An 11,443-nucleotide genomic window follows, 5' to 3' on the forward strand; every position below is an offset into this window, starting at 1 on the left:
GCCTAGTTCTTGCACCTGTTTCAAAGCCTGAATATTAACTTCAGCATATTATTGGTCTGAAATATCACTGGCAATAACTAGTGATACAATAAGATAAGTTGTATTCTTACAGGCTACAGGATATTCATCATCCTTCCTCTGAATTCTCACATTAAGGGAGTTTATTGGTCTGTCAGTAATGTAAATATTTTGAAGGCAGAAGTCAAACATTAAAACATCCTTTTGGGTGCCATCTCACATAGAGTTAAAGTTTCTAGAAATTATGGCATCCTCATGTGATTGTTCTTATCCATTTTAGAGACCAGCCTAAAATATCCACTATTTCTAGATATCTTGTGTTCTACTGACATGCACAATCCATCCACTTAGGAAAGGTGCCAGTTTCTACTGTAGAATGATTAGGGCGACAATACATTGGTGGATGTTCTATGTAAATAACTGGTCTGTATAGGAAAAATCTATTGTAGAAATCTTTCTGACAATTGTTCAGACAGGTAAATATAGTCTTAATCTCTAAGGACCAGCATGATTGGCTGGTTCAGTTTTCTGATAGGCTGACTTTTTCTCAAAGGATACTCCCAGACAGCCTGTTACCATAGGATCAACAGCTAGGGATAACTGACCATTACCGTCAGCACAATTCATCTAGTTTCCTTGGTGGACTTTCCAGTCCACACCACAACGTACATTAAAAACAGACCTGGGAAATGGGTCCATAGAAATCTCTTCATGATTTTTACTTACCTGACAAGCTCGTGAAGCTGCATGGTTGTGAACTCTGCAGCTGGAAATTTACCTTCCTGGGCCAGGTTTCTCAGTCATTTTCACAATGACAGGTTTAAAGTCTATCTTTTGAAATCTGATTTAATTTACTGAATCATGTTCAGCAACAGTGAAACTCTCAGAATCACAATTTAAGAAAAAGTTTTAAAACATTTTATAAGATCTAGTATGTGTCTGTGGGGTCCTGTTTCCCCCTTTCTTTATTTAGTAAAATTGAGTAAAGGCCTGGCATCAGCTGTAGTATCATCAGTTTAAGTTACAGATAATAGTACAAGTATTTAAATAATAAGAAAGGATTTGTTATTTTTAGCCGGTCTTAAAATTTGACAAAGGTCATCTGCTAGCCGTGTTAAGTCCAACATTAATGTGTTGGAAAGGGACTATGGTGAATAGAAACTTAGCCTTTATTAAATCTGTGACTTGATTTTGTCTTTAAAAGAATTACCAAAAATTAAGAATACAATAAGTTGTATATAAAGATTTCTATTTTGAAATTAGCTTTAGATTAATTTAAATAATTATCTTAATTTGGAAAAGTACGAGAGACAGAGTTTGAAATTTAGGAATGGTAGCCTTCACTAGGAGCATGAGAAATAGACTTCTGTCTAAATTAGGAAGTACATGTGCTAAATAAACCCAGAGAAGAGATTTTGTTTTTTACCATTAATAAAAAATGAAATAGAGAAATGAAATAAAAAATAGGTTTTTTAATCTACCAATCCATAAAACTGTCATTATTATTATTATCAAACAGTGTGGATCTAAGTAGAGGGAGTTAGTATTTTAAATATTAATGGGTAAAAAGAAGTTAACAATATTGTTTAAGACAATGATCTAGGGCTGGGGTTGTGGCTCAGCAGTAAAGCGCTCGCCTAGCACGTGCGAGGTCCTGAGTTCAATCCTCAGCACCATATAAAAATAAATAAATAAAATAAAGATATTGTGTCCAACTACAACTAAAAAACAAATTTTAAAAAGACAATGATCTAACTTAGAATTTTATGATTTTTTTAATATTTATTTTTTAGAAGTAGTTGGACACAATACCTCTATTTTATTTACTTATTTTTATGTGGTGCTGAGGATGGGACCCAGAGCCTCACATGTGCTACATGAGTGCTCTACCACTGAGCCACAGTCCCAGCCCCTAGAATTTTATGATATTGAGCTAACAATAAGTTTTAGGGATCTTATGTCAAAACAATCTTTGTGTACAAAGAAATAGTTGTATGAGCATCCTTATTAACTTTATTTAGCTCTAATAATTATGTATAATTTATAATGACCTTACTTATTTCAAACATATCAATGTATGTAGGGCATTATCTCATATTATTAAAGTTGAGAAAAGGTCTGCCATGTTAAATTTCTTATTGAAATTAGCTATTGGCTGTTGAGCTGATTTATTTATAGCTGTCTGTCTAATATTTCACGGATAATTATTTCTAGAGTCATTTTTCTTAGTGATACACTGTTGACAGGGGCCCTGTTTGAATGTTTAGAGGTCTCTAAAATCTGTTTATAACTTAGTAAAGGAGTAAAATTTTTACTGGGAAGTTTATTTTTCTTGGGGTAAGATTAGCATTTCAATTTCTTTCTGTCAGTATGTTTGCCTTTCTTTTTCTGTTTGGACTCTATTTAATTATGGTGTAATACCTAAACTTGGCTAGAATTATTAATCTGTGAAAATCTCTTGGAATGTCTAGGGCTAACTGGATGATGAACTCATCTTTTGAAAATGGGTGGTCCCCTATAAATTCAGGGTGTTATACTATCCTTTTGAGTTTCTCCATGAAAACAGTAGGATTTTTGAAAAGCTTACTAAAATTATTTTCTAGGCATTCGGTTTACCTGTAGGATTCTACGTGTCCCCAGGAAATTGTCTATGTCCCAGATAAACTATTAGGCCTGTTCCTACTTGTGTCATTGGAAAATGGCCAAGATAAATTTCCTTTAAAACTGTTTTTAAGATGGCCCTCTACTTTAAAGTTTACCTAAGTAATAGCATAATATTTCTCTAGGTAAGGTTAGACATTTGGCATAAATGTTGATCTAATACATGAGTTTGGATTTTTAAAAAAATCTCTCTAAATTTGTTTTGGTCTATATTAAGTTTGATAGGTTTCCTTCAATTTTAGTTTCCAGTAGGCAATTTTTTAAGGCCTTCTCTGTTAATAGTAATTGAGGCTAGATATGAAAATGAGATACCTTTTATTGATTATTATAATTTCCCAGTATACAGACTAGTTGATCCATCCCAATAATTTAAAAAGAACCCTCAATCTCTTTTTGAGAGAAGGTCTCAAAATATCTCTATATCTCAGAATATTATCCTTTGAATAGATGTTTCTTAATTATCTTTTAGAAAATATGATAAGATTACTTTTCAGTGTAGGGAGTTATATATAAATCTTACCAGTTTTTATGGATAACATGTCAGAGAACTTACGTTATACCAATAAATTTTCAACAGAGTTTATAATCTTTATTTTTTAAAACTAATGTTTGACTTTACTTTGGAGAACATCAATCCTAATAAAATGTTCTTCTAAATCTCTCACAATTATCCAACAAACAGAATATGCAAGAATCAAATGTAGTCTACAAGGAGAAATGTCAAAATTGGAATCTAAGTCAGTATTTAAAATATTTAGTGTTTAATAAAGGATGTGAATTTATTCACCAAAATTAATCCTTGTCTTAAACATTAAGAATCACTAGGCAATCAAGACTTTCCTTATAGGAAATAAATTTAACATTTTAATAGGTCTTTATCATGTCAAAATATGGGCAAAATCTTAGCTCACATCAGCATAATAAAATCAGGGAAATATTCTTGAATTAATCAATTCAAATTTTTATAGTCAGTCCAGTACACATAAATCTTTTTTTCAATTGTTTTAACTTTTTATATCATCTGTCTAGACAATGATATAAAGATCTTCCTATTTAGGAAAAATTTTTTATCACAAAAATCTGGATTATAAAGATCTTGCTTGGGCTGGGGATATGGCTCAAGCGGTGGCGCGCTCGCCTAGCATGCATGAGGCACCTGGTTCGCTTCTCAGCACTACATAAAAATAAAATAAAGATATGTGTCCACCTAAAACGAAAACATAAATACTTAAAAAAATAAAAAAATAATATAAAGACCTTGCTTTACTCAAAGATGACTTCTTTCTTTCCCTTAGGATCTCCAGTATGTGCTTCCTCTCTGTTGAAGCATCTTCTTTTCCTTTTAGAATTTTTCCTGCTTATACTTTGGAACAGTTTCTGAAAACCTTAGAATATAAACAAATTATTGTACCTTGATAAGAAGAAATGTCTCAATGAAAATATAGTTAAAGCCCTTGGATATTTCTGTAGACAGAATTATATTTGTTTGTCATCTTATAAAGTTTGTATAATAATTTGAGAATTAAAGATTACTTGACCATCTCTTGAAAGTAAATTTGTAGTAAAATACATTTATCTCAAATGTTTGTAACAAAAGGCAGAGCACCAGATAAATGCATGTAAAAAATATATGAATTATGTGTTTTCTGTTGAAGAAAAATGATTAGATAAATATATATTAATTAAACAATTAGACATAGGTGCTAATTATTTTATGGATTAACAACTATAGGTTAACCAAATATCTAGAAAAATATGCATCAAGTAAGGGCAGGTTTGGGGATATGGCTCAAGTGGTAGCGCGCTGGCCTGGCATGCGTAGGTCACTGGGTTCGATCCTCAGCACCACATAAAAGAAAATAAAGATATAGTTTGTCCACCTAAAAAAAACCCTAAAAAGTAAATATTTAAAAAAATAAAATAAGAGCATGGGACTGGGATGTAGCTTAGTTGGTGGAGTGCTTGCCTCACATGCACAAAGCTCTGGGTTCAATCCCCAGCACCACAAAAATAAATACAAATAAGGGCATAATTTATAATTGTATTAATTTTATGTAACCACATGATTCTTAAGATATTTGGATCCATTTTAATTTTTCTTGGATTAGTAGTGCACTTTTAAAAATTGTTTGTGTAGCTGTGGATGCACAGGATGCCTTTATTTGTTTCCTTTTTGCGGTGATGAGAATCAAACCCAGTGCCTCATGCACGCTAGGCAAGCGCTCTGCCACTGAGCCCAGCCCCTGCCCAATAGAAGTGCACTTTTTATATTTGTGATGTCACCTAATAAGGTCCTGTGTATAGACTTACTTATTTCTTGTGATCATACAGCCAGGAGTGAGAATAAGGTTTTCTTGAGTGTCACAGGAACATTACCAGCTTTTGTTCCTCATAACCTTCAAAATCAAAAGCAAAATATAAAGAAGCCTAAGTTTGATGCCTCTCATCAATAGCATGACTCAGTAACAGTACCGTAAGGAGGAGGAGGGGTCCTAAAGGAAGCTGTGAGGGACAGTCAAGTCACTTAGCCTCGAGAGCAGGTTAGGCTCAGGGCTGCCCCGCAGAAACCTGGGGAACTAGATTCTGTCTGAAAAAGATACCGGAGTCAGTATTTACAGGTGGGCATCATTCAAAACACAGGCTCTGAGCAGTTTCACAGCTGGTCTGGGGGAAGCAGGAAGTACAGGTCAGCGGAAAGAGGAACGGGAAGTTCTGTCTGAGTGACAGTGGAGGGACCAATGGGAAGCCCACGGATGTGTGGGAGGCGGGACCGGAAACCGCTCTGCAGGCCAAGCTTCCGCATCGCCCTGGGGATGGAATCCGCAGGGAGCGGCTGCCTGGAGGCTGGGTCACAGGCTCCTGGAGCTGGTGGCGTTCCATTTGACTTGCCAGAGGGCCGTGGCTTGCCTTGTCTCAGCGGCTTGTGTGCATCTGTGTTCTGCCGTCTTTTGTAGTCTCCCTGGCAGCACGTGGGACCTCAAAATGAGTTTCAACAGCAGATGCCAGTGATAGGGTCAGATCTTAGGCATCTGCGTTGGGCACCCAGCCAGGCTGCTTCAGGGTTACAAGCCCTGACCCCATAGGGAACAGCCGCTAAAGGCTTTTGTCCCCAGCAGCTGAGTTACAGCCATTCTGATCTGTAGGACAAGAATGTAGCAAAGAGGTTCAGTATAAACCGAGTATTCTCAAAAATAGAAAAATAAAATTCCCTTCTCTACCAAGAATCCTTGTATCAAGTCTCATCACAAAATTTTCCTTCCCTTTTTCTCACTCTCCAAGTGCAGACTTCTAAACCCAAAAAATCTTTACCTAGTATTTCAAAATATAAAGATTCACAAAAAACAATCCAAAAGGTCCACAAGAGCGCTTTTCCCATGGGAGAGGACTGAACTTAGCAATATATCCCATTAATCATCTTAATAATTCTTTACATTTATTTTACATTTAGAATTGCAAAAAATTTTGTATCTTTCTAAAGACAAAATATTCCCAGATACTAAAAAGTTTTAACGTCACAGATTTTTTTTTTTTTTTTCTGTCTAATTCACTTACTTTCTACAATTCAGCCCACAATACTCTGCACGCTTAACTTCTGGAGAGACATTCCAAACCCACTGATTTCTAAAATTCACCCTGGAGTCCCTGTAGGGGCCATGAAATATAGAGCTACCTTTTTCTTTGAATTCTGTGATGGAGAGAGAGAGAGAGAGAGAGAGAGAGAGAGAGAGAGAGAGAGAGAGAGAGAGAGAGAGAGAGAGAGAGTTATTGGGGAGAAGCCATTCAAATGAGGCCAGGGGTAGGATTACAAATGAACTGGCCATGAGTGAGGCTCAATGCCTCTGGGTGCTGCTGGCTCCTAAAGCCACACCATGTTATCAGTATTATCTGAGGGAGGGAAAAGCCCGAGTCCCAGTCCTGGCACTACCCACCAGACTGCAGTGATCTTTCAGATCCCCTGGTGCCTGCATTTGGCGAGGCTCCCCCCAGTTATAGCATATATTGAGGGTTCTTGTGTGTATATTCATAAGGAATACTAATCTGTACTTTTCTTTCATGACGCTCTGGCCTAGTTTTTGAGCCTCCTGGAATCACAAGCCTCCCCTCATCTTCTTGGCATTGGGAGAGTCTCTGTAGAAGTGCTGTTAGTCCTTTACATTTGGGGTAGAATTCACCAGTGAAGTCATCAGCTCCTGGTCTTAAGTCTGAGGGAAGATCATAGATCACTACATCTCTTCATTCAAAGGTCTACTCAGGTTTCCTGCTCCTTATTGAATTATTAGATTCATGTACCTTTCTAAGGTCGTTTTTAATTGTACCTAGGTGACCTCATCTGTTGACATACAATTGTTCACACCATTTTCTTTATTTTTTGGGGGGGGAGGGTGAAAGGTGAGTGACTCACTCAGAGATTCAACCAAGAGATTTTATTGGGGGGCTGCCCGAAGAAGGAGAGGCGGGGGGGGGGGGAGAGGGAGGGAGAGAGCATGTGCTTAGAAGCTTGGCTTAAGAAGGGGTGCACGGTTGCACTGGGACGTGCTGGCAGGGTGACTCAGGAACAGCGAGGGGACACTGTGTCCTGTGGGGATTGGTTGAGGAAACCTTTGAATTTGGTGCTCTTGGCTTGGCGCTCTTTGAAGAGGAGGGAAAGGGGTAAGGGATTCCACGATGTCCTCTGAGAGTCGGGGTCTCCCACACACCCACACGGGGGACTGAACCCAGAGTACAAGCTCAGCCCTGTTGTTGTTGTTGTTATTAACAGGGTCTCACTAAGTTGCTCACAGCCTGGCTTACTTGCTGAGGCCGGCTTTGAACTTGTGATCCTTCTGCCTCATCGTCCCAGCTGCTGGGATTACAGGCCATAATATTTTCTTATAATCATTTTTATTTCTGTAAAGTCAATAGTAAAGTTCCCTCTTTCTTTCATGATCTTAGGAATCTGAGTCTTCTCCATTTTTCTTTTGGCTGATCTACCGAAGGTTTTTTAACTTCATTTTTTTTCATAGAATCAACTTTTGACATCCTGGATTTCTCTCTATTGTTTCTGTACTATTTAATTTATTTCTGCTCTAAACCTTATTATTTCTATCTTTCTGCTGTTTTTACTGTAAAAACAACAGAAAGTTTAGTAAACTTTACTAAAAAGTAAAGCTCTTCTTTTCTAATTTCCTAAGGAGAAAGGTCAGGCTATTGATTTAAGGTATTTCTTCTTTTCCATGTAGGCGTTTACAGCCATACATTTCCTCCTCTGTTCTTCTTAACTGTATTTCATATGTTTTGGTAGGTTATATTTTTGTTTTTAGATTTCATCTTTGATCTAAGTTTGTTAGGAACATGTTTTTTTAAATTCCACATGTGTGTGAATTCCCCAAATTACCATCAGTTTATTGATTTCTAATTTTATTCCATTGTGATCAGACAACAGATTTTGAATTATATCAGTCAAAATTTATCAAGACTTGTTTTAGCCAGGTGCAGTGGCACATGCCTGTAATCCCAGTGACTTGGCAGACTGAGGCAGGAGGATCACAAGTTCAAGGCTAGCCTGGGAAATGTAGTGAGGCCCTGTCTCAAAAATTAAAAAAAAAAAAAAAAATTCAGGGATGCAAGATTGGTTCAAAATACAGAAGTCAATAAATGTAATACATCACAGATCCCGAGGAGAGGCCCGCCCTTCATACTGCTGCCTGGAGATATGGAGGAGCAGCCTGCCCTGCACCCAGAGAGCCAGCTACCTCATGCCCACAGAGAGTCACGCTTCACTGGGTTCCTTAGTCACCAAAGCATGGCTCCACAGCCCAACATCAGGGCACATATAGGCTTGAGGCTGCCATTGTCATGAAACTGGGATATCACTGCTTCTATCAAGGGACAACAATGAGGACCTGGTAAGACGTCACCAAGGTCCCTGTCGGCCTGGCTGCGCTAGAGGTCTCTCTACTAGGGGTGCTAACAGCTATCCTGTTGCTGAGGTGACAGGGAGTCTTGCGTGGGGTGGCCTTTCTCTTGTTTCTCCTCCTAACAGCCACCTTCTTGTGATCACCCTCTCACTAGTCCTATAATCTAATCCCTCCACATTCCACAGCCTACCTCATAAACACCTCAGCCAACCCCCCAGGCCCCCCTTCCACCATCAGAAACTGTAAACCATGATGCAAACCTATTGACTATACAGCAGAAGATAACGAACTCATCATTTCTGATTATAGTGACAAAACTGTAAATGTAAAATCAGAAGGTACAACCAGAGAATTGAAATGTTGTGTTCTTTTTGTGTACAATGAATTGAAATGCATTCTGCTGTTATAGATAACTAAGTAGAACAAATTTTAAAAATGGGGAAAAAGTACATATAATGATTAGGAAAAAATAAATAAAAAATATATTTTTTAAATGACGAGGAATGTAGCTCAGTGTTAGAGTGTCCCTAGGTTGAATCCCCAATACCACATGCATACAAACACACACACACACACAAGATTCTTTTATGGTATAACATATGATCCATCCTGGAGGAAATTCTACTTGAAAAAGAAATGAGCATTCTTTTGTCATAGGGTGAAATGTTCTGCCGATGTCCGTTAAACCTAACTGACTGATAGAGTTGTTAAGTCTTCTCCTCCCTGGCTGATCTTCTGCTAGTTGTTATGTCCTTTATTGAAAGTGTGATATTGAAATAAAACAAAGGTAATGTGTCCAATTACAAATAAAACAAAATATTTTTTTAAGTGCATAGAGAATAACGTTTATTGACCTATTTTAAAATTATTTGTTTTCTTTTTTTTATTTAAACAAAATATTTTTTAAAAAAAGAATATTATTATTGAATTGTCTAAAAAACTTGACACCAAAAAACAAACAACCAAAGTCAATAAATGGGCTAAGGAACTCAACAGACTCTCTTCAGAAGATTTATAAGGGATCAAAAAATACATGAAAAAATGTTCAACATCTCTAGTAATTAGAGAAATGCAAGTTAAACTACTCTAAGATTCCTCTCACTCCAGTCACAGTGGCGGTTACCAGGGACACAAGCTATAGGCCTGGGCCGTGGCTCAGCAGTAGAGCGCTCACCTAGCACATGCAGGTGCTGCATTCAATCCTCAGCACCATATAAAAATAAAATAAAGGTATTCTGTCCAACTTCAACTAAAACAAAATATTTTTTAAAAAAGAATACAAGCAATAATAAATGTGGCGAGGATGTGGGGGGGAAAGGTACACTCATACATTGCTGGTGGGACTGCAAACTGGTGCAACCACTATGGAAAGCAGAAAATTTAGAATGCAACCTCCATTTGACACAGCTACCCTACTCCCTGGTCTATACCAAAGGACTTAGAATCAGCACACTACAGTGACGCACCCATGTCAACGGTTATTTATAGCAGCTCTTTTCACAATAGCTGAACTGTGGAAGCAACCTAGATGAATGGATGAAGAAGTTGTGGTGTATATACACAATGGACTATTACTCAGTATTAAAAGAGAACAAAATTGTGGCATTTGCAGGTAATGGATGGAGTTGGCAAAGCAAGCCAATCCCAAAAAACCAAAGGCTGAATGTTCTCTCTGATAAGTGGATGCTTCCATAATGCAGGGCCATGGGAAAAATGGAGGAACTTTGGGCAAAGGAGAGGAAAGGGGAGGGTATGGGGGCAGGAAAAATGGTGGAATGAGACAGACATCATTACCCTAAGTACATATATGATTGCATAAATGATGCAAAATATTTTTAAAAAAGAATATTATTATTTAATTGTCTATTTTTCTCTTTAATTCTTAAATTTTTGCTTTCTGTATTTCCAGGTTCCATTGTTAGGTACACATATGTTTATAAACATGTCTTCTTGATGGACTGACCTTTTTATCATTAAGATGTCCTTCTGTTCCTCTAGTAAGAATGTTTGTCTTAAAGACTATTTTGTCCTGTGTTTCTATCTACTCCAGCTCTCTCCTTTTTTTTTAAATAGTTATTTTCTTAGCAGTTTCCCTAGAGAATATCATTAACATATTATTGATAACAATCTAACTTAAATTATTATCAACTACACTTGAATAATACACAAAAGCTTTGCTCCTAAACAGCTCCATTCCCACCTCCTTTGTGCTATTATCCTCACAAATTACTTCTATTTACATTTTGATATTGTCAAGATAGATTTATAATTATAGTTTTATGCATGTAGAAAAACAAGGGAGTTACAAGAAACCATTGTGGGGAGCCGCTCTGAATGACCAGCCTTCCGGTCCCGAAGCAGAGGCTCTGACCAACCACTGCACTCAGGGTGAGATGGCAAGGCAGGTCCTCAGTGCAGGCTGCCCCTGGGGCTGAGTCACACCCACCTGCTCCCTTGTAGTCCTGCCCCTTCTGCCCTTTTATGAATAGAACTTTCTAAGAGCAGGGTCCCCCAATAAAACCGCCCTTCTGAATGTGCTCCCTCTCACATCCGCCTCTTGCAACCTTCTCTTGCTCTCCCTTTTGGGGAGCCTGAGGTGAGGACCAGGCGAAGCCGTCCTGAAGCTCAGGTCAAGGTAGATTGTGCCTGGGTTTTATTTTGCATCACCACAAATTCACATGAGCTGGCCGTGCTGGTCGAGGGCAGCAAAACGTATCTTGATATCGCCTCTGGTATTTCTCTATGTACTCACCTTCACTGTGTTTCTTCATGTGGATTCGAGTTACTGTCTAATGTTCTTTCATTTCAGCCTAAAGGATTCCCCTTCTTATTTCTTGTAGGTCAGAAACAAGTCCTAGTTTACTAAG

At 37.7% G+C, this 11,443-nt stretch overlaps 1 long non-coding RNA gene across 3 annotated transcripts; it reads right to left on the reverse strand.

Moving 5' to 3' along the window:
- Window positions 1–3,678: 3,678 nt before the first annotated feature.
- On the reverse strand, window positions 3,679–5,378 carry LOC143382299 (uncharacterized). 3 transcript variants are annotated; one of them, XR_013088959.1, is made up of 4 exons: window positions 5,280–5,346; window positions 4,990–5,075; window positions 3,937–4,064; window positions 3,679–3,853 (listed from the first exon to the last, which is right to left on the reverse strand). It is a non-coding gene; the product is annotated as an uncharacterized LOC143382299 (long non-coding RNA). The 3 variants fall into 3 exon arrangements; XR_013088958.1 differs by having other exon boundaries at window positions 3,679–4,064; window positions 5,296–5,378; XR_013088956.1 differs by having other exon boundaries at window positions 3,679–4,064.
- Between the last annotated feature and the right edge of the window lie 6,065 nt (window positions 5,379–11,443).

Source organism: Callospermophilus lateralis, chromosome 16, assembly GCF_048772815.1.
Source record: "Callospermophilus lateralis isolate mCalLat2 chromosome 16, mCalLat2.hap1, whole genome shotgun sequence".
NCBI classification, from domain to species: Eukaryota; Metazoa; Chordata; class Mammalia; order Rodentia; family Sciuridae; genus Callospermophilus; species Callospermophilus lateralis.